This window comes from Cryptotermes secundus, unplaced genomic scaffold (assembly GCF_002891405.2).
Source record: "Cryptotermes secundus unplaced genomic scaffold, Csec_1.0 scaffold1149, whole genome shotgun sequence".
Classification (NCBI taxonomy): Eukaryota; Metazoa; Arthropoda; class Insecta; order Blattodea; family Kalotermitidae; genus Cryptotermes; species Cryptotermes secundus.
The window spans coordinates 33,455-61,342 of NW_019736414.1; the positions used below are offsets into that span (position 1 = coordinate 33,455).

Here is a 27,888-nt window from a genome sequence, read left to right on the forward strand (position 1 = left end):
ATCTCCACATTAAAGAAAATTATTTTGAAACTGGGGTTCCGCCGGAAGAAAACAAAAAAATAATCGAACATTGCCGGTGTTGCCCCTATAGAATATACCTGTGTAATATGTAAATTAACTCTCCATGTATATAACAGTGAAAAGTGTATAATAGTGTATAGTGCATAATACTCTGCCATTCGGCACTAAAACTTAACATCGGATGTGTGAACACAATGAGGTAAGAAGTTCTTTCCTTTTGAGAACGCCTGTACAGCATTCCCCGCCACACTTGTCAGCATGCTGGAGCTCTCACCGCCACTACCAATACTTCTCCTACCCCGTGCCAGAGGGCTGCCACCTCTAAGTACTAGATCTATACTGATTGTAGTGCAAGTTTTTAGGATCAGTGTATAATCTTGTGGAAACTTTTGAGTGTTAAAACATGTTGTGAGACTGAGTACATAAATATTATTTTATGTTATTTGATGGTATGTACTAAAAATTACATTTTAACAAAGCCCCACCCCGAGAACGAAATTATATACAGTAGTGTCAGCAGATACAGATATAACATGTAAGTACAGCAGCACCAGCAGCAGCATAATTCCAAAAGGATATGCGGTTGCAAAGAATGGGAATGTAAAGAGCAGAATGGACATTGAAGATGGACCAGGTGAAATTGTTGAGTGGTGCACATGGCGAGGTGAGTCAGCACACATCATGTTTGCCACAGCAGTTCCAGGTGCAGAATGCTGTTCTGTAAGATGGTAATGTATCTCTTCAGCAGTTTGACCAATTGCTATAAATTGCCACATCATTTTTACCTCACTCATCCCAAAATTATCCCCTCTTTGTTTTCTAAGAGTTTCTAAGAAAAAAGCCTTGTGCACTGGTTCCCTCTCCCCCCAACCCCTTGAGTTAAGGTATGCACCCACAATAATTTAGCTAAAACTGAAGCCTAGTACCAAATCCCACCACTGGAAATGAACCTGGTCCAAACAGTACAGGGGGAAATCCAACAACCCTTTCACCCATACTGATGAAATTATATTGCTCCATCACAAGTGCCGCTGTCTTAGTAGGATTGAATTCAAGATTTTGTGCTGTGGGTAAATTAAAAAATATATGTATAATTCTGTTTCCATACATTTTATTGTGGTACTGTATTTACAGCTAGTTTTCATGGCATCAGTGTCTCTCAAAGCCTGAGCTTATGTAACAAAATATTTTTAGTAGATGGTGTATAACACACAATTACTGGGTTTTTGGACTTTTTCCACCGCCCGGTACACTAGGACAAACTGATTCAGTTTCCGAAACGTCGTAGGTTTAATTTTAGAGTACCGGATGATGGAAAAAGCCCCTCCCCCCCAAAAAAAAAAAAATTCTGTGTAATACTTTTAGTCCTATTGTTAGTTATGTTGGCAGTTAAGGATGTGACGTCATTTATGTAAATACAGAGCTGCCAAAATATGGACTGGAAATGTTTCGGCATTCGTTTTTTTTAATTATACGCCGCCCCTATAGAATTGAATACTGTTATGGCGCTGGTACTTATGATGGAAGGGATTGAGAATGAAAGTGGTAGGTCTTAGGATGTCAAAGGAGGTATTCGAAACCCAGAGACACTGGCTTGTGTAACCGTTTCGTGGTCCAGTGGCTGAGAAACGAACGGCAACCTCCTGAGCCGCGCTGTTTAGGCTCCCGATAGTAAGGCCCCTGCATTTGAAATATTTGTGTCAAATTTCCGATGAGCCACAATATATCAGGAAGTTCTGAATTTATATAGTAACATAAGAGCTTCGTGGTCTAGTGGATAAGACGACGGACCAGCAAGCCAGACTTCGGCAGCGTTCGGCAGTTCAAGTCCAAGAGAATAAATTAAAATAAAATGAATAAGAGTTCACAGATTGGTTGGTAGATGGCAGAAGCAAGCCTAGTGTAAAATGTACGGTGTAACTAGGACCGCTAACACATGGCACTGAAATATATTTTAAAGAAAATTTCTGCTACGCCCACAATTCGTAGTTCCAAAACTTGACGGGTCAATCACACAATTAGTAAAAACTATTTTCAGACAGATGGCACTGAAGCTGCTACCACAATTACTAGCGCCGCAGCAATTTCCGCATTAGTTCTAAATGTCGTCGACAGATGGGCGAAGCATTCAGTTTCTTCTATACCTGTAATCCAAGACAAAAAAAAATTATTACCGTGGCAAACTTTTTCATTTATCCATTGCCGTATGCACAACTTGTCGTTCTCAGGGTTGTTAATAGATGGTAGTATTAGCGTGCCTACATTAGTACAACTTCCAAAAGGATGGGGTGAGCATTCACTCAAAAACGCTGTCACAAAAATATTTACTCCATTGCTGAAACCAGAACTGTGAAAATCACCAACAGATGGCATCAAAATGTACCCAACTAATGCTGTTTCCCCATTTGTTGGAGATTCCTACAACTACAAATTGTAATTGCAATTCTACTTCTTGCCTTGCTAGTTAATTTTCATGTGCTATTATTTCCGACCTTCACGTACAATTTATAGCCCCAGAAAACACCACATCGTTCTTATACCACACAAAATTGCCAAGAGCCACGCCTATCCATTTAACGTCATCTCTTGGCAACTTTACCTACTGCAATTAGATTTATTTCACACAACTTCAAAAAATTCATGTGACATTAAATAATACAGATTCAATTTTACAACAAACCTACAAACTTAAAAACACCTCCGATTATACACTCATCTTACAAACATGCAACAATGCCAAAAAAAAAAAATTGGAAAGAATGACCAACATTGTTGGGGGGAGGGGACAAGGATATAAAATTAAAAGGGCTGAAAATAGCAAAATTAGAAACCTAAGCAATTGACAGGTGAGGAAAGAATTGAAAATACAATGGAGAAAAATAAGAAACTGGAAAAAGGGGAAAACAAATGACAAACACCATTATGGCACACCTCCATTTGCAAACATGACTGAAAACTAGAAGCCCGAACCGTATATAACATTTCAGAAGTCAGTATGACTACCGTGGGCTTTAAATTTTATCATTATTGTAATCCAGTTGGTATGTACACTACTGAATGTGTTCTTACAGCAACAATGGCCTCCTGTATGAACTGTCTAATTGCAGTGCTCTCGTTTACAACTGGATCTACTGCTAGAACGATCAATAGCAATCAAAAGCTCAATAACGATTCTCTGCACCACTGGCATTTTACAGTTTCTTTCACCCTTTTCTTCCCCTTCCATTAGCCACAAATAAGACCAACAAGACCCAGTTACAGTAACAACATGATAGAATGGGACAAGTGCCAAGCTACTCCAGTTATTGTCTACTGTGGGTCCGTCAGTATTCTTACACATTCAACAAACTGAAAGTCTCTTCACTGGGAACTTATGATAGTCACTTGGGTTCCAAATTGACTAGTACAACATACACTGCCATTTCATTACTTCTGACATCTATTATGTAGGTTACAAATTAAAACCTATGTATATAGCCCATCTTTTAACCAACAGTTTTGTCACAGAGGATTTACATGGCTCTGTCCAGTTACAGATTCCCAATATTCCAAGTGTATCCAACAGTTGTTGATAGGTATACCAGAGATGCCATAGGATGGGTCAAGCCCTACAAATGAAATTCAGAGCCCTCTTTCACCAGCAAGTTGACAAGTTCAGAGGATGGCAGTGTGTCCACATACTTCAGCTGAACCCTTGTAGTGCACTTGCAAGACTGTTCTCGTTCTAAATTGATCGATATACCGACTAGGTCTCAATTTCTTATACTCTGATGTTCTCTAATAGGTCCACAGAATGAAACACAGAAAATTATCACATTAAGATAAATCTTTCCTAGTTCAGTAGAGGTAAGTCTATGCATTCCGGCAAAAACCTCTACTTCAAACAGAAGATATACAGGGAGCCACAGCGGTGTTTCAACTGCAGCTACTGGAGTCGTACTGAGTTTCAATTATATCTAAATAGGTAATATCCTGCGTAATTTACAAAGATCCACTCTGCTAGTCTGCAGTGTAACCCTTGACATCAAAAGGTTATAAAATAAACAGCAATCGGTCTTACTGCCATAGCATAGATCCAGTACAACTCAGAGTGCCTCTACAGGTCTAGAAGGCCATGCAGGCTTTTTTGTTACTTGTCCAACTGTAGTTTCCATCAATTCATTCAATATCATTGCAATCACCTTCAGCTGACAGTTGTAATTTTTTATCAAAGTGAGCTGCATCCATGACCATTTCAAATCTTGCTTTGGTATGTGACACTACTCTACATGACCTCAGCTGACAAAGCCTGCCACAACAGTCTTGCATGTCTCTTAGATATATCTGGAAAACTTCTGAAACAATTTCCAATTTACTAGGGCAGCAGTACCATCCTCATATTGTACCTCAGGGGCTCCACAGCAGGAATGAAAAAACCTCCCCCTTGTATATGGAGGCCCAACATACCTCCCAAAAGTGAGACTCCTGTAACTCTGTCATATAGCATGAAGCTGATGCATCTACATTCAGTGCGTTCAAATCATGTCTTCTGGAAGCCAAACACTATGTCAAATGCTCCCACTGTATCAGGGAATGACCCTAACAGAATCTTCTTGTGTTCTACTCTGCTGTCAATGCATTACGTTGATTTATCCAGCCAGTAGGCGATGCAAGGGACATTCTCATAATACAGTCTCAACCACTTACCCAAAGTGTGAGTGTAAATGAGACTGTCTATATGCTTTTGACTTCCATCCTGATCACAGAAAAATATCCATGTTCCAGAAAGGCTACACATTTGCCACAGGAACAAGCAAAATGTTCCACCCCCACACTGCAAAGAGCATGTATATAACCAACTGGTACTGCAAATTTAATTAATTTAAGAGTATTAATTGGCCATCTGAACGAACAATTCTACCCGCCAGCAATCCATGTCAGCTCCACACAGCAGTCCACATTTAACTGTTCCTATCCTCCAGGTCACATCTCAATCATTTGGGATGTGGAAAGCAAGTCTCTTAAGACTCCCTGTACAGAAACGTGCTTCAAGCACCACTGTACATATGTGAGACCAAGTCCCATTCTGCAGTGTGCTTAATCACTTTGGAACCCATCCAGGTTGTGAATTTCTAGCACTTCATGGGTGATGTGTGTGGTACCTATGAAGATGTTTGCCCTTGCAACATCCTGATAGTCATCCACCTGTCCTCTGGCATTAGTACCTCCACACACCACAATGCTGTCTGTCTAATGCTGTGCTACACATTAGCTTGCAAACTCCATAACATCAGTGCCATATATTTCTTGCAGTTGCAGACAGACTGTCACATGATCACATGACAAACCTCCTCATGAGATGTGTCATCATTTTCTATTAGCACTATCCCTCCACTATCATGTGTCCATTATGCTGCACCACAATTCCATCTAAGAGCACTGATTCAAATGCATATGGTCACATCCATATTACATTTCTTCCACCACCTGCCTTCAGTACTAATTCACTGAACAACCTACATATAGCCACTGTTCACTTTTTCAGTTTCTTCAGTGCTTACAAGTCCCATTAGGCCATGTACTGAAATTCAAATATTTTCTCTTGTAATAAACAATGAACACTGATTCAAAGCAATACAAGAACCGCCATTGATGAAGAAATGGANTAATGTTACATATTTGACGATCAACACTCATTTGCTTGTGTACATTGTCAACAAAGCAGTTGTCTCGAGAACTGGTTTCAAGTAGGAAAACAATGTGCACTGATTCAAAGCAATACAAGAACCGCCATTGATGAAGAAATGGAGTATTACAAGAATTCAACCATTCACTAGTTGTGAATCTCTACAGCTTGAAATACTGCTGGCAGGCAGGCCTATTCTTGACCAACTGTTCTGCATCATAAAACTTCCAGACTCATCATAAATAGGCAGACTTCCTATTGGTACATATAGACAATATCTGCAATTCTGCAGAAATACCAAAAGAATAAAGAAATTACTTGGTCTGGCTGGCATCTAGGTTACTGTAACTACATTCACATTGTTATTGTGTTCAAACATGTATACTTTCCAACATAAAGCCAACAAATTTTAATTTATGTTGTATCCACTTTCATTTCTCTGATTTTACGCCTTGCCCAATATTTATTCATTTTAGGCGGTCCTTCGAAAGCACAAAATCAAGGTATCACTGTAATTCTAACCAAGAAATATTCCTAGCCTATGAAATTTTTGCTTTACTTAGCCACTACCTCGAAAACATAAGAATTCACAACAAATTTCAAACGGCACTCAATTCTTCGCAGGGGGAGAGATCCTCTTCACCACCATATCCACCAGGGATGGATCCACCCCCATGTCCAATGAGAACCTGTGTCTTCCCCCCATACCAGACAAAGCCACTTGAACATCTCTCTCAATCTTCTACTAAGGTTAAGAACCTCACCCGTGCATATGGTGACACTTCAAACTGTGACCCTAAAATTATTCTATGACTAAATCAATAAAAGAGGCCATAAACTGTAAGAACACCATGTGTCAGAAAGCCCTCTTGATCTGATCTTCTCCATTAACTCTTTTCTTACCTTTTGAAGTTTCAGCCAGGGTTGTTTCATCATATACACAGCCATGTCTTGGTGGCAGTTCATAGCTCTGTTATATACACTGTTCACTCAGCTTATTTACAGGGGTGTACTGTCAAAGTTAATTACCTTAATGATTCTCTCATCAAACTATTAATTGTCAGTTTTCTATTGGCTTATTTCCCAAAATTGAGAAAACAGTTTCTCTTTAACATTCAACTTGTACCCCTGAATGTGTTGATTATTTTTTCATATTTTTTAATTTTTAAGTACTGGTTCACGTGAACTGATGTGTAATCAGCTCCTGCACACCCCCGTTTTTTACATGGTCCAGTCAAATTAAGGACATTTCTGTAAACACACTCATTTGCTCTTCTCAGTAATGACTACTTTTTCCTATGATTAAAACTGTCAAGGCCTGGAATCAAATTGTCACACTTCCAACATTTATAAAACTACAAAATTCAAAGGTACCAGAGACCTTACATCTGAGACTGCAAAGAAAAGGGTTTTGATTTGTCTTGACAGTGTCAGCAAGCAACAGACAGAACCATAACAGTAGCGTCTCGTGGCATGTGATGACATGTACTTCGGTAGACAGGTACCATCATTTTCACAGAATCTACTGCATTTATTTTCATGGTCATTTCTGCATGCATATGTTCTGTATATGATACATCAATCACACATACATCCCCACTCCCCCCAAGCTATGTTATCAAATTACATCATGATTTTACAAAATACTTTAAAACATTTTAAATTTTAATATTCTGAGTCATGCAAGTTAACTCTGTTCTATCATTTTTATTTCCAGCCTCACCCCCCCTGGCTACAAGAATGAATGACATGACAACAACATGCACACAAACGAGTTAAAATATAAAACTGGCAACTGTTGTTCCTATAAGCAAGCAACTAGTGGAAGAGACATCAGTGAATGTAAGGAACAGAGATGTAATTCTCAACATGTGATAATCATCATCATCAGTAATCTGTCATATGACAGGTCCACAGTCTCTTCCAAAACAATTGCTCCACTCAATGTGATCTAGAGCTTTCTCCTTCAAATGAGAATATCCTCTTCTGTCCCCAAGGTCATCCAGCATCTTCTTACGTCTTCTTGTCACTTCTATCTGGCCCTCTATCTTTCCTTCAATAACTTCTTTTAGAAGGCAGTTTCTGTGTAAAACATGACCAATCCAATTAGCCTTCCATTTTCTTATTCGTGTAGGATATTCCTCTGCTCACTGACTCTAATTAACACTTCTTCATTTCTCACATAATCGGTCCAACTGATCTTCTCCATCCTTCTCCAACACCACATTTCGAAACTTTCCAGATGTTTCTGATCTACTGCCCTAAGTGTCCATGTTTCAGCCCCATACAGAGCTATGCTCCAAATGTAGCATTTCACTAGTTTCNTTCACTAGGCGTGACCATGTGATAAAACGAAAGTAAATCTGAATGCTGCTTGCAAAACTCTTTTGACAGTGGATATTTATGGGGAAATCATTGCCAGCTTTGGGGCAAAGGATAGGAAAGTGTGAAAATCACCCTCTCTCACTAAATGTTTATAATTGCCCCTAATAACTCATCATGAAGGCAGTCCAAAATACTGCGGATAATCACAAATGCACCTTGGTATGTGACTAATCAGACCCTACATGACGATCTCAATGTACCATTCATCAAAGAAGTCATCCAAGAAAAAAGCATAAAACATCATGATAAACTAGGACACCATAGCAATACATTACTGCAGCCCCTACTGGAACAACAACGAAGAAGGTTAAAGAAATTATGGCCAGCAGTTCTACTTGATGGTTGAAGAGGATCTCTCATTGGAGGAGCCCTCATCGACACAATAAGCACACGAGGATGGTGTTTAAATTAGCAAATTAGCTTAAAGAATGTATTTAATTCTGATTGCTAATAAATATATAATATAAACAAAATTTAACCTTGACCATTACGTTGTGTTACGACGGACTCCAATAAAGAATTGTAAGTAATAACACAACTGGATGCATGAAATGAAAATTATAAATGCTAGTCTGTGGCTTTAGTCTGCAAGTGAACTATACCGACCGAGGGACTGCTGCTTGTCGGCGAAGGTAGTGCCAACTTCAGCAGATAGAGGGTGTCACATGGTCAGCACAACAAATCCCCATGGCCGTTAATTTCGGTTCCCTAGACTGGAAATGCTACTTTTCCATTCAAGTAGCTCGTATTATCCTCACGAGGTTGAGTGGACCCCGTTCCCCACTCACCGAAAATCCGGTAGTGCCGAGAATCGAACCCGGGACCCTGAGATCTGTAGCCAGCAACTTTCACCACTAGAGAACAGAGGCGGTCAAACTAAGGTTAATATACACACAAAACAGAAAAGTGCCTACATGAGAGGGTCACTATTGTAACCGTTCATTAGTTAAGGTATTATAAATTAACTTAATTATGAAAGTTAAGTATAAGTTATATTTAAGAAAAGGGTTTTGATTTGTCTTGACAGTGTCAGCAAGCAACAGACAGAACCATAACAGTACCCCAAATTTTTCTTTGAAGAATATTGGTTGAATTGCCTAGTTGGCACGATGTCAGATAAACAATCAGAATGCAATGAGGAAGCATCTTCTGACTCTCGCAGTTGAGATGGAAAAGGAGTTTTTCGCAAATCCTTCTCTTTCAGAGGAGGACGAGGGAAACCAAAGAATCGCAATAACCCAAAATCAGAGTCTTTCCAGATTACACCACCTTTACCAAAGGTGTCAGAGGGAGCCAAACCCACTCCCAAATATCTGTTGACTCTTCCCTCAGAAATGATCCCATGTGGATGGACTTCGACGATCATGGCTTTACAGGCCTTACCCCTTAGCAAGGAGAAAACACCTTCACTACAACTGAAGGGTTCATACCATTGGTAGATAGGGAATATGATTTCATCAGTTCAGCAGACCGAACATTTACGAATTTCATTTCATGATCCATTTGGATGTACTATTGCGTTGAGCACTTGTATGCCCGGTGCATCGCGGTGCTAAGGCACAGAAGACGGACTACCCATGCTGAGAAAAGGCTCGCTGACTCAATTAGGTCAGCTATTTTTCCTGTTCCCTCCTGCACTGAGGAGTATCTTTGTTCGCTTGGCGACCTCACTGACGTCACAGGGAAGTATACTTTTGAGTTACCCGCCTGGCCTGATGAAGGCCATTTTGGATAAATCTCTGAACATAACCACTGGATGTACGAGGCAATGACGGCTCCAATTGTACTAGGATGTAGTATTCGAGCAGATTTGCTGAAGACACTAAATCGAGCTCAAGTTGACTGGGACTTACCAATACAACTGAGACCCATAGAAGCAGCGTGTGGACTAAACACAGCCAATTTGCTTGGATGGGCGCAGGCAACAACACTTACCTCTGAGTAGTTAGCTGCAATTCAGGGGTCTGGTATTACAATTGATGACTTCCCTGTCGATATAGGACAGTTCCAGATGAGCCAAGCGCTATTTGCGCAAATTGCAGATAAAGTACGGATTCTTGAGAAACATATCAAGCTAGGAGCTAGTTTCCATGAAAGTTCGGATGGCTTGCTTGCACAAAGCATCGTACAGCAAAGAGACCTTTGGGAGGAGTGTCCTTTCAATAGGCTCAAGCACTATGCTGAGTATGAGGTCTCGATGGGAAGTGGAAGCCAGCAAGATAAATGGCTGGTAATTAGCTCGATGATTAGCACCTACCGAGTAAGAAAAGAAGGTATAGGTGTGGAACTGTTGCAACATCATATGTGGTGTGGCTACGATTTTGGACAGTATCAGAATATTCTGGCAAATTGGATTATCAACCACAAAACAATTTTGGAACATGGCAACACACAACAATGGAATCAGGATGAATTTCGATCTGCCTATACAGGCAAAGATGACATCAGGATGAGTTGGCAGTGGAAAGGGCTTGTAAGTCCAACTCACGACTAGGAATTACTACAGCAAGTGGTAGAGCATTCGACTGCAAGGTAGCATTTAGTCCCAATTTTGTGTTAAGAAGTGGACAGGATGTGACATTCGCTACGCTATATTCAAAAGTGACAGGGGTTCATCCTTGATGGACGGACAGGATGTAGCATTCGCTACACTTCCTGAATAATGCTGTCAAACTAGAACAATACTCCTTTGAGAAAAGGAAGGTTTGACCGTTATTGCTATCGATCACTCAAGTGGTAGGGGGTTCAAACACCAATGCTACCAAGAGGAATTTATCACCAAGCTACCAAAGAGGCAGTTAAATAATTAAGAACTAAAGTAATTTTTATTGGTAAATGCAAATTTCTGAAGAACTCCCAGAATCTGAACTGGGCCAATAGGGCAAGTTTCAGGGAGGAGCTTCCTTGTGGAAGTTTGGGATCAGAGAGTTTGTTACTTCAGAGAGCCCATTCCCCAAAGGAGTCATCTCTGAGATTCAGAGTGATATGGATGCGAAACGTGTCTCGACATCCACGATTTGCTAAACGCTGTCAAGATTATAAGCTCAATAAAGAAATAATTAAATGTAGTGGTGTAGTTGAAGTGTTCATGAAATTTGTGAACACCATCTTCTTCCCATCCTAGTGAAGCGAGGCTCAATATGCCCAAAGACGGAGTCCATCTCTGCCTGAGAAAGCCGGATGGACTCCAGACTCAGCTGCCGGTTATCCTTCAGCTGTAAGTTACTGAAGTACGCTTACTGGCACCCAAATTTCACTTCCTGCCTCCCAAGTTAATCTACTCGTTCCACAAAGAGCTTGCGGAAGGTGACCAGAATCCTAACAAGGATAGAGCTGGAGGGAGCCGCGGTGATGGAGGTAGCAGCAGTAAGATGTGAGGATCGCCGCAACAAAGGTGGCCCTAGTTACATTAAGTAGCCAAAAAAAACACTTGGCGAAACTAGGTAACGGCCATCAGTTGAGGGACGGTTATACCATACACAAAATATTAGATACACAATGGGCATCTTCCAAGCAGCTATCTCAGCTAAAGAAACACAGATTTCAGAACATGGCTGTGCTCCCTAGACTGGGGACAGAGATCAACCATATTTCACAGACAGAAGAGGTTTCATATTTTTACAAAATTATATGAGCAGAGCCAACTTCGTAAACCTCGCCCTCCTGTAATCAAAACGAGATGATGGGAAATGTCTACTATATGTGTCAGTTCAATAACACACCTTCAACTTAATATTAAATTAAATATTTGAAAATATTATGTGAAATTCAAATAAATATTTTATACTGCATTTTAGTTTTTTATATACAACTGCAAACTAACCCAAGTAATATTTCCAAACTGGGTAAAATATATTTACTTATGGATGGCCTGAATAAACTTTATGAGAAATATACTAAAATATCAAATTAAATTATGACAATAAGAGACACTACAGCTGTCTGCAACCTGTCAATTTCAATTTATGTTGTTATTACATCATAACTTTCAACATATATTTCTGGCATTCAAATGTACCTCAAAACCCAGAATTTGAAAACCACAGCAGTTCAAAGATGTAAGAGCTCTGTTACCAAATGCTAATATATAAAATGCACTAATGTAACATTACAGTATTTACTGGCCTGTGAAATGCCATAGCAAGAGGTTCCTTCCATATTTTTCCACAGGGCCACTGCACAAGTAAGTGCTGCTGTGTCCCTGACCAGCGTGTCAGTGACACAAAACATCATGAACTAAACAGTACCAGAGGATGTATTACGATAACATTACTATACACTCCTATTCCGGCAAAAGTTGAAGTTCTAGTTGTCCCTAGAGACAAAATATATTTGTTTCTAGCTATAACTTCATATGAATTCTAAATCGGAACTCACTATTATCGAATTTACAGTCTTCTAGAATGTGACAGCATATGTTTTGGCAGAGAGGTGACAACATTTTGGAGAAACTCCCTGCCTCCATTTCAAACTCGAAGAACTGAGTGTAGTGAGGAAGCCAGTACATTGTATGAAGAAGAGGCAGTTGGGACCAATGATAAGAACAAGCCGGTGGGAAACAATTCCCAAAAAATGGCTGTTTTCCCAAGGGTTGGCAGGACAGAAGATGTGTAAGAGAAAGGAAAGAATGGATGAAAGAGGGGAGAAAGAGGAAATATACGTTGATGATGTAGGCAGCAGGTTCCTCCTAAACTAAATAGTGTCACATTCCACCGTGAGAAACAACTCACATTACCACATTACAAACAAGCATCATGATTTAACAGAAACACAGTAAAAGTATCATGCCAGTCTTTAAAATCTGCCACTAATCTGACAAAGCAATTAAATGTGATTTTCTTTGGAAGGCCTGCATTTCACATGACCACAACAGGTCCTGTCATTTTATGTATGAAGTAACCCCTGCCTCAGCATTTCTGACAAGTAATAAAAACATCATTACAATTATAAATACAGTAAATCTCTATTAAAATCCATCACAACACAACAACAAAACAGTTGATGTTTAACAGTATTTTGCTACATGTTTCGCCAGCAGTCTACCTTCCTACCAGACTGGACATAATACAAGTAAATAGAGATACCTGTTAAATACTATCACAATTAGATAATACTGCATGCATACCAATGGGCCTTCAAGCATTATTACCACGTCATACATGTATACAAGCAAGAAAACTGTCGCCATATGTCCACAAAAACACTGTCATAACATTACGATTGCAACAACCTACCTTAATAGGACCTATTATAATAGGTCCTATTAAAAATATAATTAAGAACTATACATATAATTATATGTATAGTTCTTAATTATATTTTTATTGTGTAACTTATCTTTCATTGTATTTTATGTTTTATATTATTATATTATGATCAGGGACCGGATTTTTATGCCCTAATAATACCTTAAATATGTATGCATTTATGCATGAAAAACTTCCAAAATATGCATACAAAAATGTATACTAAATATTAAAATTATTTTACATTAATTTAAGACCAACAAATCAATATTTAAGTTCATTTTATGTAATCACTGAATGATTCACTTGCAATAAAAAGCTAAACTTAAATACAAATCATGCAACAAAGCCAACATATTTTATTACATATTTAAAGAATCAATTGTACTCACATTTAGCTCTCCAAACTTTCAACTTCTCTTCTGTTGCAGTTCACAATTACTAAATGTTTTAGGTTTTCCATAGTTAGTCGCCTCCTATTGTCTTGTAAGATGTCCTTATAGGGCGAAAAACTTCTTTCCATCTCACAGGAACTTACGGGCACATGTACAAAAGCTGCTATTTGCTCCACTCTTAGTGATTTTCTGCTTGGCAGTTCAGTACGTTTACCAGCTAAAATTTCTTCAATTTCACAAATTTGTCCATATCTTGGATTCTTTTAAAGAATGCTGTGTACTTTTTTCTTCACTACTTCACCAACTCTTCCAGTAACTGAATTCAATTTGGAAACAGTGGTTTTGAACACACTTAACGACTGATACAAAGTAGTATTGCTATTGCTTGCCTCCAGTGAGGAAATGGCAGATGGAAATTGAGAGAAGTGAGCAGATATATAGGAAAGATTAGTTTCTAGTTCTGTGTTTTTTAGTACATCTTGGACAATTTGAATTGACGCTGCACTTTTGGGATCAAATGTATTCACGACATTCCTGTTTCTAAATGTTCGGTATAATAACTCGCTGCACACAGCCACGTGCCCCAGCGCGTTAAAATTGGTTCTGGCGGAAGTGGAACGCTCGGTGCTACTGCTTTAAAGGCTTCTTTTCTGTATGGCGCTTTAACAAATACCTTCTTCACAGAAGACACCAACTTGTCAACAAGTGGAAAATTTGCACGAATTGTTTCTGCAACTCGGTTCAACCCATGGGCAAGGCAAGACAAATGTGTCATATTTGGAAATATAACTTTAAGAACAGTACCGGCTTTCATCATATAACTTGCGTCATCAGTCACACAGAGCAATATGCGCTCATACTGAATGCCATTCGGCCATAGTAAATTCATGGAATTGATAAAAAATTCGGAAACAGCAGAGCTATTTGTGGTTTCAAATTGCTCTACCGCAAGAAGATATGGGATAGAGGGTTCATTCTTATTAAGGGATCCAACTATACAATTTGTAATAAACTGTCCCTCACAATCTTGTGTTTCGTCGATTGATACCCACACAAAATTATCTTGAATCTTATCTCTAATGCTTTCAATTGTAAGATCGTAACACTGCTTCACGTAATTTTTGCGCACAGTAGATTCATCCGGCACTTTGCACTGTGTACACTGTGTACTTGCCTGATGATGGCTTCTAAAAAGCCGAAACATATAGCAAAATCCTGTTAAACCCCAACTGTTTTGTTGTTGTGTTGTGACAGAGTTTAATAAAGAAATTTATATATTTAACACAACAGGATGCATCCAATGAAAATTATAAACACAGGATCTGATTTCATGTCCGGAACTGTCAATTTCAGGTGAAGGACAAGAATACAGAATGGAAGTTTCATATATGTATGTATTACTGAATAAGAAAATAAGTACAGATAATGTCACAACAATAATTATAGAAAAGAATACTGATAGTTATAAGGTCCAAATGGTTCAATAATATATTCATCCAGGTCAGCCATTTTCTTCAGCTGAAAGTTACACAATTTAGTTCAAAAATTTTAATTACCATTTCTGGGATTGCATAATTACTACGACGAAAGCACATTTCGAAGCTTCAAGTTTTGGAGTGTCCAAAATAAATATTCATCATATTTTACTCAAAACCTAAAGATGGCAAAAACCTGGAAATTTTTAAAAATGTGTATTCTACCTTGCAAGGTCATGCAATGATTACATATCACAAAGAACACATTCTATGTGGAAACTGTCATTGGACAAGCAGGGATGCCCAGTAAAAGTAAAGTAAAGCTATCCCTGTACCAGGCCATGAAGGCCCATACGGTTGTGAGACGTTGAGGGTCCCACATTTTCTAGACAATCTGCTCAAAGATGGCGGTAAGGTTGTCAGCCTTATGTGCTGGTGGCCCTTTACTCCCCAGGAAAATTATTTAATTAATTCCTGGTACTCATTTCTGTTAGAGGCTGAGTCGACCCCAGGGCCATAGTGTGGCTGGAAGGATTAGGTCAATTGAAAAAAATCCAATGACCTCATCGGGAATTGAACCTGCGACCTTCCGGCTTGTAGCACAGTGCCTCAACCAAGAGTAACTGTATTAATATACCATCATCACAAACTCTTACATCTGTGAGTTCAGCTTTTTGCAGGCAAGGAAAACAGTTCACCTCACATTTGGCTGCATGGATTTCAATATTACTTGCATTTGTTTAACTTTTATAATGGTTACATAATTAAACAAAATATCTGGAATCATAATATTCAGTGTGTGAAATTCCTTAACTCCATAAGCATGGAGCATGTAAACCCTAGTCTGGCACTCAGACAGAATTTAAAGTGCTAGTTTGAAATAACAATTGCTCCAGACCAGAAAAAACAAATATATAATAAGAGGAATGAATTCCTTAAACTTCTGAAATGCTTTAGCATTCTGTGTCTGAATTCTGTTATGTTTATCTGTGCCAAAATAAATGCTCTTCTGTAAATGAAGTACCTATAGAAAATTTATGAATGAATACTTACATGAAAATATGATTGTGTCATCCTCTGATGTCTGCATGAGCCACATGCGCGGTTCCAGCCCATATTCCAAAACTCTATAGAATTCGAGTACAGTCGGTCACAGTTGGGTGTATGTATGTCACCACTCGAAGCATGGGACAACACAGAGACCAGTCACACTTCTTGCAGTAGTAGACCGTTTCTTTGCTTTGTTTCTTCATTTGGAACACACAACAACAATGCTCTTTCAATTTGGCTGGCCAGTGCAGAGAATGTTTTACGTCAGGTCGGCCTATCTGAGTCTCCAAACTGCTCGGCTGAACCCCTGGCACACCACAGATTTCGGTATTCTCTTCATGGGAAAAAACATAGCAATTCCCAACTAGCTGCTCCCTCAATTTCGGATGGGTCATATTTCCCCCACGAGACTAGTAAAGAATGTGTGAATTCAGAATGGTTAAGTCCAACAAATGGAAGAAGAGTGTTCTCATCCACTTCCAGGTTTTCTTACTTATGCTATAGCTGTTCGCCATCCGTTCAATCAGGTCAGCATAACCCATGCGGGTTGTACGGTCTTCGTTCATCACAGGCTTCACAGCTTTCCCGCTTTCCTAGAAGTTACCTTCCGCAGGTGGAATGCACGTATCAGAAACGAAATAAACTTCTCATCTGTCCTTCCAGCACACAGCCCTTGGATTTTCCCACAATCTGGACACAGGGTCTCTTCTTTTCAGCAGCAGATGTCAGGACTGAAATTAGGCAACATCTCCTTCCTGTTGTCATGAACTGTACTCCATGTATTTATTTTCCTGTGGTGCAGATTACTGAAGTTTCGGTGAGGTGAAGTAATTGTCCGTGGATATTTTGTGTTCAACCACTCCAACTTTCTGAACCAATTCCAGCACTTATATATAGGTGTGGCTGTAACAGCTGCGCTAGTCACAATTCGTTTTCTCAGGTACACCCTCATGCCATATGTATACCCAATCTGTCATAAAGTTTATAAATTTTTATGCCAAATCTTTTTTTTTGGGAGGGGGGTGTATTGGCAAAAGATGACTTTCCCTTTGAATTTTACCATTACTTCATCTGTTGGATGTCAAATGTTTGCTTGACATCCCATAATGTCATAATTTGGATCTTCTGTGTCTTGTGTTATTGTTTTCAGACTGTATGCAAAATGCAGATGCTTCAGAACTATGAGAAAATGATCATGTGGCATCACACTGGAGTAGAAAGGAATGCGATACAGTTCACTTTTGGTCCAGTATAGCTCCATACTGGGCTTGTAGTTGTGACCCATCTGAACTACAGCTGCAAGAAACGTGTATAGATCATTTATGCTTACCTACCGAGAGTGTGGAATAACCGGTTTTATTTTTTGCTCATGCATCTTCTTGCATATGTCAGTTGGTCTCTTGTACAATTACTGCCATGATGGTCTAAAAATACAGCAAGAAGAAATCATGAGGTTGTGAATTTTCAGTAATGTTGGTAGCAGTGGTTTTCTTTAGCCCCTTCTGTTCTCCCACAAACTGGTGCATGTCTGCCTTATCAGAGGGAAGCTTGTAGCACCACTCTGAAACTTCTTCAGCAGGTGATGGATCCTGAAGCCTGGTATCTTCGAGCTCTCCTTCCAAGGTGATGTCAGCGTACTGCTCTTCAGCATCATCTTGCACATATGCTAAATCAACTAAACAACGTGCAGGCTTCGACAGTTCTTTCATACTGATTGCGAATCACTGTTCTATGGAATGTACTTGCAGTCTGGGAAAGGAGAGAAGCATAAGGTGGAACCTGATCTTCTACTGAACACCTGAATATTTGATTCAGTAACGGTAAATCTATCCCTGTAACAGGCCATGGAAGCCCAAAGTGTTGTAAGACGTTGAGAGTCCCACATTATCTAGACAATCGGCTCACAGATGGAGGTAAGGTTGCCAGCCTTTACCCCTCAGGAAGATTCCTGGTACTCATTTCTGTTAGAGACTGAGTCGACCAGTGGGCCATAGTGCGGCTGGAAGGATTAGGTAAATTGAAAAAATCCACCTCATCGGGAATCAACCCAGTGACCTTCCGGCTTGTAGCATAGTGCCTCAACCAACTCAACACTATATTCTCCTCACTTTTTCTTCACTATTCATAAAACTACATCATATGCACATGAACAAAGAAAATTATAGATGGGTGGTAAGAATCTGCCAGTGACTACTATGATGTAAATCTAATGATATATAAACTGCTGAAACCCTGCAGAGTAAAATGCCAGGCTTCGTTTGCGTTAAGCACACACAAGGCGCCAAAAGGGCTCCTCAATAAGAAGATATTGGACAGCTGATATATTGGACACTCAGCTGCTTACCAAGTCATTCGGGTGTCAATATGTCAGACACTCATCCTTTAAAGGTTAAACCTTTGCTGCCTCAAGCTCCTGCAACTGCTTCAATGTAGCAGCACCCACAGACTTCTCAACCAACTCCAGATATCTCCAATGGTGCTAATACCTGTAGTAAAGATTATTATGCTTTTGTGAAGTCTTGCATAAAATATTCTCCATGCTGTAGAACAGCTGGATGGAAGTCGGAGACTACAGTTCAGAAAGGATGTAGGAAATGATTAAAACAAGGAATACCACAAGTTTCTCGCTTTAGTATGCCAAATTTTCTGCTTTTATATCACTCTAAAGCAAACAGATGGCAGAATAACACAGCATTTATGAGGGGCCAATATCTTCAGTAAGACAGAAGCAAGAAATTCTTAAACACGTAGTGGCAAAGAAATGTGCCACACTCATGGAGGCAGTTCCCAAGTAACTGAGCTGTGCCTTCCAAAGGGTTACGAAACATTTCACACATGATTCCAGCTTCTAAAATGAAACGTGATTTGAGTTATCTAATAAACTTTCTTCATGCGACAATTTTGAACTTATGTTCCCTCGATACTAATGCAAAGTCCATGAAACTACCAGTTGTTTCGACCATGACACAGCACCTAACTCATGAAGTTCACGGAAAAAGCATGTTCAAACAAGTAAGGAAATGTATTCATAGCAGGGTGATATGGATCTTAAACCTTGGCACTAGGTGGACGTGAATGGTCAGCTTCACCCCCTAGCTGATTTACCTTTGGGGAAAGAGCCCCTGGTACCCATCACACAGGATGCTGTGAAGGAAAGCAATATCTCTTGGCAATGTGATGTACTTATTCTTATTCCTCACCCCAATAAATATTTTAATAAGTAGTTACTATAGGATTCTGACGATGGTGTATAACACACAGAGATATTGGGTTTTCAGACTTTATCCATTGTCCCAGTTTTTAAGAAAACTAATAAAAACATGACTGAGGCTAGCTCTTTCTAAGGGACCCAACAGAATAGGTGTTTTTCCCTCACCTGAGGATGGAAACAGATCCAGTTTCCGAAACGTCATGTTTTTATTAGTTTTCTTAAAAACCGGGACGATGGATAAAGTCCAAAAACCCAATATCTCCGAAATATTTTAATAGTTATGTTCAAGCTGCATGCAGAAATGCACAAAGATTTTCATCTAAAGTTTCCATTATTACTGTTCAATTTTAACCAAAATCATGATGAGATGACAAATTTTAGAAAACCCTTCTCACTCACTCACTCACTCACTCACGGAGCTGAGACCTTCTTGAGGAGCCAACCTATGCCTTGGTCTTCCCAGTGGTCTCTTTCCTTCTGGCTGTCCTACCAATATCCTATACGCATTTCTCTTCTCCCCATTCGTGCCCATGCCCTGCCCATCTCACACTCCTTGACTTGATCATTCTAATTATACTTGGAGAAGCATACAAGTTATGAAGCTCCTCATTATGCAGTTTTCTCCGACCTCCTCTCACTTCATCTCTCTTCAGTCCAAATATTCTCAACACCATTCTCAGGCACCCTCATTCTATGTGCCTTCCTTAATGTTAGAGACCAATTTTCACGTCCATACAGAACCACAGACAAAATTATAATTTTGTACATTCTAATTTTTGTGTTTTTAGACAGCAGATGAGCAGACAAAAGGTTCTGGACTGAATGGTAGCAAGCATTACCCGAGGTCAATCTCATCTTAATTTCCTCCTGAATCAGGTTCTGCTTTGTTATAGCCATTCCCAAATATCTGAACTGTGCCACATTTTCAAAACATCTGTTACCTACCTTTATGTCATGATTTTGCCCAGCCTACAATTTAGAACACCATTTACCTACCTGAAATAGCTATCTTGCAGCCATGCCTGCATAGTTACTCAGGATTCAGTTCCCAACCAGTGTGCACTGACGAACCCTTCCATACTGACATGCTTCAAGCTGTAACAGAACAAATGACAGTTCTAAATAGAGTTCCTGTGGACTGCTGAAGCATTACTGTGCAGTCTCAAGAACACAAATAAAACCGGCAATACAACTGACTAGTAATTACTGAGGCATGTCATTATTTATTGTACACACAATTTAACCAATATTCTTCCTTCAAGGTTAATTCCACGTGCAGACATTATCAGGAATGTCAATGTAACTGATCAACTACTGATAAGATATTCTGCGCTCACCAGCTACTGCACAAACAATGGGAGTACAATGGGCCAGTTCATGAAATGAACAAAACTTAAGACTGAGTTAGGCAGGCCTATGTTTCTCTTTCATGTGAGTGACCAAGTTTCATTCATTCATCAGTAATCTGTCAGATGACAGGTCCACAGTCTCTTCCAAAACATTTCCTCCATTTAATGCGATCTAGAGCTTTCTCCTTCAAATGAGAACACCATGCGATTTTTTTCTGTGGGGCTACCTCAAGGCAAAGGTGTACACACATCGCCCCCGAACTATCGATGAACTGAAGGCTGCCATCACTGAAGAAATCAACGCTATTCCATGGAATATGACTCGTAGAGTCATGGAAAACTTCAGAAACAGACTCTGTCAGTGTATGGAAAACGGAGGTGGCCATTTGGAAGATATTATTTTTAAACCCCATTAAAATAAAACTGCATTCTATGTCCTTTCAAATAATAAAATAATTTTGCCTGCATCTTTCTTTATTTCTATTCCACATATTTTTGAAATCGGAAAGGTTCATACGCCCCACCCTGTATATTGTGAGAGGGACATATATGGAAGGTTGAATTTTAGTCTACTGATATCACATGAACACCACCTGTGGGTGCCATTTGGAAAAATCACAGAACTGCCCTACCCTTTCAGAGCTTATGACAATTAGCAGAGAAACAAGATAAAGGAACCCAAACCCGGCTTCCAACCAACATCATTTGTATTATCTGACTTTTGTCAAGGTACGTACAATAAAATGCAGAAATACTCTACAGTCCTCTAAAACTTTAGTAACTTATCAGACCACACAGCAATTGCCCCAGAAGGCTGCACTTTTAATATTCGTTCATGTAAGAACCTTAATCATCATCCACATAGCAACACGAAACACAATCTAGCATGTGGTCTTCTAACACAGGAAAATGTACAGCTATTTCTAAAACCCAGTACAGGAAAATGTGCAGCTATTTCCAAAACCCAATGTAACTATTACACATCAATCCTTGCCAGTAATATAACTAAACTACACACTTATTAAAAGGGAAAAGTGAATAAACGGCTACAAACACCACACCATCAAAACTGACATTTTAAAATGACATGAACTAATCTCATCTACAGCAGTACAAGAGCTCAAAACGCTACTGGTTGGAATCGTATGACATCACATCCACAATTTCCACAACGCTGATTTCAATTCGTAGGTAACACTAGTAATGCACTCAAGGATGAATTTTTAGGGTATTTTGGATTCTAAAAAACTGGAGATATTTTTGAGCTTCCCATCTAACAACTCTCCTCGAAATTATAAATGAATTAATATTCATACAATGCCCTAAAGTTTTCACTGAACCAAACGAATCAAGTCCACACCCTCCCAGCTGCACTACAATTTTAATATTGTAGGATTTGAGGTCCGGTCTAGAAAGCCTAAATTAACGCCGTGGGGATTTGTTGTGCTGACCACGCGAGACCCTCTATCCGCTACTGTCTTCTGGGATATAACGCCATGTGGTCCACTGACAGTCAACCGATGTTTAAGAGGAACATGTCGCTTTCATCTTCATGGTTGAATATGCCGAGCATGATACCTGCGTGAAAGCAAGTGGCAATCCCAGAAGATTGTACTCTTCAATTGTAATATTAGCCTCTCATTTATGCTTGGTCTTCCACAGTCTCTTTCCTCTAGGTTTTGCCAAAAAAAAACATTCACATTTTTTGCTTCTTCTAAGCATGTCATCACATGCCCCGCTCTTACCATTTTCCTTCATTCAATTATCCTAATTATATGAGGCAGTTCATATACATTATGAAGCTTAAGAATTTATTTATAAATCCAATCAAAACACACTACATTCTCCCCCAGACAAAAAGAAACTGTACACAGGAAAGTAAATTAAAAATTCTGATAAAGAAGGGGGGAATAACTGAAATAAAAATATTAATTTCACGGTGGTTATAGCTGATGGTAACCTAAGCTGGGAAGTAGACACTGAAAGAACCTACAGAATGATAAGCCATAACATTTTAAAATTAACAGATTTGCTACAATATTTGATCTAAATGGAAGAAGAGTGTTGCATTATGGTTTGATCTGCTTCTGTCATATGAAATCGCTGCATGGGGACAGAGTGCCAAGCCGAATATTTAGCCTATAAAAAAGGGCTGCAAGGTACACTGCATGGATAAAACATCTCGAATCATGCAGAGAGAGAGTTCTAGGCATCTAAAGATATTAACACTACATTCATTACAGATTCAAGAAACAATCTTATATGCAAAAGAAAAGTGTAACTGCATTGTAAATAAACAAGTACATATATATAAAACAGATGATTATCATAGACATGTACATAATTTAGAACTTTATAACAGTAAACCATAAGTAGCAGGTTGTATCTTCTATATAATACATTGCCTAACAATATGAAACAAATTGGCAACAACATTCATTTTGAAAAGGAACTGAAGGACTTACTTATTAAGGGTTGCTATTATTCCATATAGCATTTCAATGAAGAATTCTCTAATACTGATAACATCTAAAGTTGTATGTTCATGGACATAATCCATCATCCTATCTATTTTCTAAAAAAAGTTCTGTTTATTTTTGAAAACACATTTCAGAGACTGGATTCTGTACCCGTGCTCAGGTAAAACCTACTCAGTTGGGTCCAATAGATAGAGCTAGTCCCTATCTCAGGACTAGCTACTGATAAGCAGATGCATAGAATAGGTTATATTTCTACTAAGTTTATATTTATAATCATTATTGTATTTCAATAATTGCATAAAACATGGAGTGACATGTCCTATATCACTGTATCTAGAGGATGAATTAAAAATGAATGAATGAATTTTTAAATTTTTCTCCAGCCTTGCATTATTTCCTCTCATGTCCAAATATTCTCCTCAGCACCCTGTTTTCAAACAACCTCAGTCTATGTTTTTCCATTAATGACTGACCAAGTTTCACACCCGTACAAAACAAGAGGAAAATTATAGTTTTGCTCATTTTAATCATTTTGATAGCCAGTGGAGACTATGAGCTGAATGGCAGCAAGCATACTTAATTTAATCTGCTCTTAATTTCTGTTTTGTGTCATTCCACAAAATACCTGAACTCTGAAATATTTTCAAAGGATCTATTCACCATCTCTGGTAACCAACTTCATGCAACTGAGCTCTTCTTGAGAAGCTGCCAGTTATGCAGGTACTCATGAACTTCCCAATATTTTATGGAACCTGAAGGTTCATTACTGTGTTCACAAGATCCCTCCACTGGTCCCTATCCTGAGCCAGATGAACCCAGTACATACACACCATCCTATCTCTCTAAGATTAATTTCATCCTGGTTTTCCTAGTAGAGTCTTTCCTTCTGGCTTTCCCACCAATTTGTTATATACATTCCACTTCGCCCCAATTCATGCTACCTGCACTACCATCTTATCCTCCTTGACATTCTCATTATACTTGAAGAACACTGGAAGTTATGAAGCTCCTCATTATGCAGTTTTCTCCAACCTCCTGTCATTTCATCTCTCTTTGGTCCAAATATTCTCCTCAGCACCCTGTTCTCAAACACCCCCCCGTCTATGTTCCTCCCTTAATGTCAAAGACCAAGTCTCACACCAATACAGACACTTCATGACATTTTATAACAATCTTATTTTTTATGGTGAGGAGTTGTTAGCCCCATGCCCAACACCCAAGCTGGAGGGCCACCCCTTGTTGCCTGTTTGTGACAGCCTATTCAGTACATGCGCAGCTACCCTCCATATCTGGAGGCTGTCTCCTCCATCTGCAACCTGAGTATGCACCACGCTGTGGTCAGAAAGGCCCCACCTATGCTTTAATACAAATATTATTTAAATTCTATCTATGTTAGAATAAGAAGTTTTACTGTTTTTTTGTATGAACTGCATATATTGATAAATTTAATCACTGCATGGTCTTTGGTTATAGTAGTTTAATTTCTTGCATTTTCTGAACAAGCTTTGAATACAAAGAGTTTCTCAGCCATTTATTGGCATTATGACTGCCATCTGTATCACAACCTACACAGAAGGGAGACCTGTACAGAGGAATTCATGAGACCAGAATCTCAACATCAGCCATTACACTAATAATAATGAAACTAAAGAGGCACAAAAATTGAGGAAAACTTATCTTTAATGTCGCCTTCTGTTGTTTTCATTGACTCAGATGACTAAATGCTCTAAGACTCATCATCGGTACTCTCACCAGTACCCACACACAATTACAACTTGTATACTGACTAGGCAAACATCAACTGACTGCAGGTACAATGGGGTATTGTGGCAAGGGCCCCAAATTATATTCTGCAACTTTCACTGAAGCACATTTTGGAAATATACATGCTTATGCCAAAAATAATTTGGAAGGTTATAACATGGAAAAAGGGGCACGTGGTAGCGTAGTTGGTTGAGGCATTATGCTACAAGCCAGAAGGACACAGGATCGAATCCCGATGAGGTCATTGAATTTTTTCAATTTACCTAATCCCTCCAGCCACACCACGGCCCTGGGGTCAACTCAGCCTCTAACAGAAATGAGTACCAGGAATATTCTTGGGAGTAAAGGGCGGCCGGCGCATAGGGTTGACAACCTTGCCGACTGTCTAGAAAATGTGGGAACCTCAACATCTCACAACCCTATGGGCCTCCAAGGCCTGTTACAGGGATACCTTTACTTACTTTTTATAACATGTAAATGAAGTTGAATTTTCTACAGCTGGTTGAAGTGCAGAGCACATGAGGTTCCAAGCCATATCACATTCTAAGGCAGGTTCTGTCCCCTCAGTCTTGCTTTGGTTTCATTTAGTTATGCCACTTCAGATAACTAGCTCTTACTGTAAAGTAAGGCAGAATGTCAGTTCACATTTTAAATGAAGTTTTGTAGTGTACTTCATAGATATTTGGCGTCAAAGTGGGTTGAGTAATTGTAACACTCACATGTGACAATTAGATTAAATTATGCTTCATGAAGCCTCAAGCATCATTCCTACCATCTTTGGGCCTTCTTTCCATGATATCAGTTCTTTAGTAAGTTAGTCCCGCCATTAGAAGGCAAGGCTTATTAGGATGGGTTAGAATGGCAGAAAAGGTGCAGCACAAATGGTCTGGTTTTCCCAGATTTTCTTTTACTACATCATTAATATGCATAAAAATATATGGAATAGTTCCCTTTATGTCTTGCCAAATTTTAGGAGACCACTGTCCAATGAGGTAAATTATATGCTAAATTAATATTAATTTTTTTTTCCCCTTGGCACTACAGCCCCAGTGGGCCTAGGCCTACCTCTATGAACTTCTCCGTTCACTTTGGTTTTTTCTAGATCTTACACATTCGGTAGGACTCCTTGGGTGGGTGATCAGCTAGTCGCAAGGCCTCTACCTCTACACAAACAGAAAAAAGCACACACACAAACTAAACATCCATGTCCTGAGTGGGATTCGAACCCACGATCCCGGTTTCCAAGTGGGCTACCGTGACCGACTAATATTAAAATTACCATACATAAATTGAAAGCATTTAACTTATTATATACTACAGAGTTTATCTTTTTACAAATTATTCATTTTGCTTGTACAAAGGTAGAATACAGTGCATGGTGTCTACTCGCTATCCCACACACACACACACACACACGTACATTAACAGACTAATCCAAATTAATTAGGCTGGTTTAGTTCTAATTTGGGTTTACGTTAAACTGTGCAGCAACATGGTCAACACTAGACCGTCATAATGTGATTTGGTGGGGAATATTCATCCTACATTATATTTTACCCTAACATAATTATGTCGTCAAATACAACTTTTCTCATGAACAATTCACACACTGATTGTCATATCGTCCTTACCTGCAAAACCTTCTTTCACAACTTCTATCATATTTATTGCCGCAAATTCAGACAACCACAAAGACTCCTCCATTTCCAATTTTCCAGCTAACATTACTTCCTATCGCTTCCTATTGGATCGTCTTCCACCTCACACAATAGCCATCATATGCTGGAAGGCAATGCTAGTGCGTTTATATATTCTACCTTAACATATAAGCAAAGGAGCCAAAATAACCTGTCAGTCCAACAGTATTTTAAATTAAATATAAAAGCAGTTCCCTAATCTCACCACCCTGTCTGGTTACCTTGTTTCGTAGCTTACTAATCTGCAAGGCCACTGTAGCGATCAGTAAAATTATCGATCAGATGGCATAAGGTTGGTACCTACTGGCACGAGGGTACGAGATTCAAATCTCCGCCCGGGAGATATAGAGGACCTAGAGAGATAGGTGTCTAGTATTTATATTATTAGAAGAAGTGATGAGCCATATTGTATAGAATTTCAGCATATTTACCTTCAATTTTTATTCACATACTTGTAAATTCGACATTCAGCACATTATATGTATCTTACAAAGCTTCTGTTTTTAGTTTTGTGTATTATGAGTAGAGGCAGGACATCAGTTCACCGATCGATACTATTTCGACGAATTCGATATCTCGAAATGGAAGCTGTACACAATAGTGTATTTTTATGGTAGCAAAGGGAGCTCTGATTGCAATCTTGCTACCGTTAATTTGGCTGTAACAGGTTCAAGAGACTGAGATGTCACGTAACAACAGCAGAAAGCTCTACTCGAATGAGGTACAGATAATTTCCTAACACGTTCTTCGTGTGTGATTTTGCGTGTCTAAATGGCCTTGATATTCATACATTAAAAATGGGATATACTGTGTCTAAAACATCTTCGAGGCTGCATCATCACTAGATAGTGTCGTATCTTGTTACTTCGTCACCATCAGGTAGTGGCGTATATCATTGTATCATTGTCAGATAGTGACGTATCTTATTGCGTTACCAGTAGGGAGACACTAGACCGCACTAGACTGCATTTCAAAGTACGTCGTGAACCAAAATCACTGTCCCGGATATCGAGTTGGAAACACAGCAACTTTCTACCGTAATGTTGCCTACTATCGGTACGACGTACCAGTGAAGATGCTTTCGACAGACAATACAGATCTATGTATGATGCGACTCACAATACACATTCCACACTGCACAGAGCAAATA

At 39.1% G+C, this 27,888-nt stretch overlaps 1 long non-coding RNA gene across 3 annotated transcripts; it reads right to left on the reverse strand.

Moving 5' to 3' along the window:
- Positions 1–1,350: 1,350 nt before the first annotated feature.
- LOC111869950 lies at positions 1,351–26,952 on the reverse strand. 3 transcript variants are annotated; one of them, XR_004513606.1, is made up of 6 exons: positions 26,673–26,952; positions 25,503–25,657; positions 20,445–20,543; positions 18,582–18,723; positions 16,241–17,986; positions 1,351–2,165 (listed from the first exon to the last, which is right to left on the reverse strand). It is a non-coding gene; the product is annotated as an uncharacterized LOC111869950 (long non-coding RNA). The 3 variants fall into 3 exon arrangements; XR_002843766.2 differs by lacking the exon at positions 1,351–2,165 and having other exon boundaries at positions 15,771–17,986; XR_002843768.2 differs by lacking the exons at positions 1,351–2,165; positions 25,503–25,657 and having other exon boundaries at positions 15,771–17,986.
- Positions 26,953–27,888: the final 936 nt, after the last annotated feature.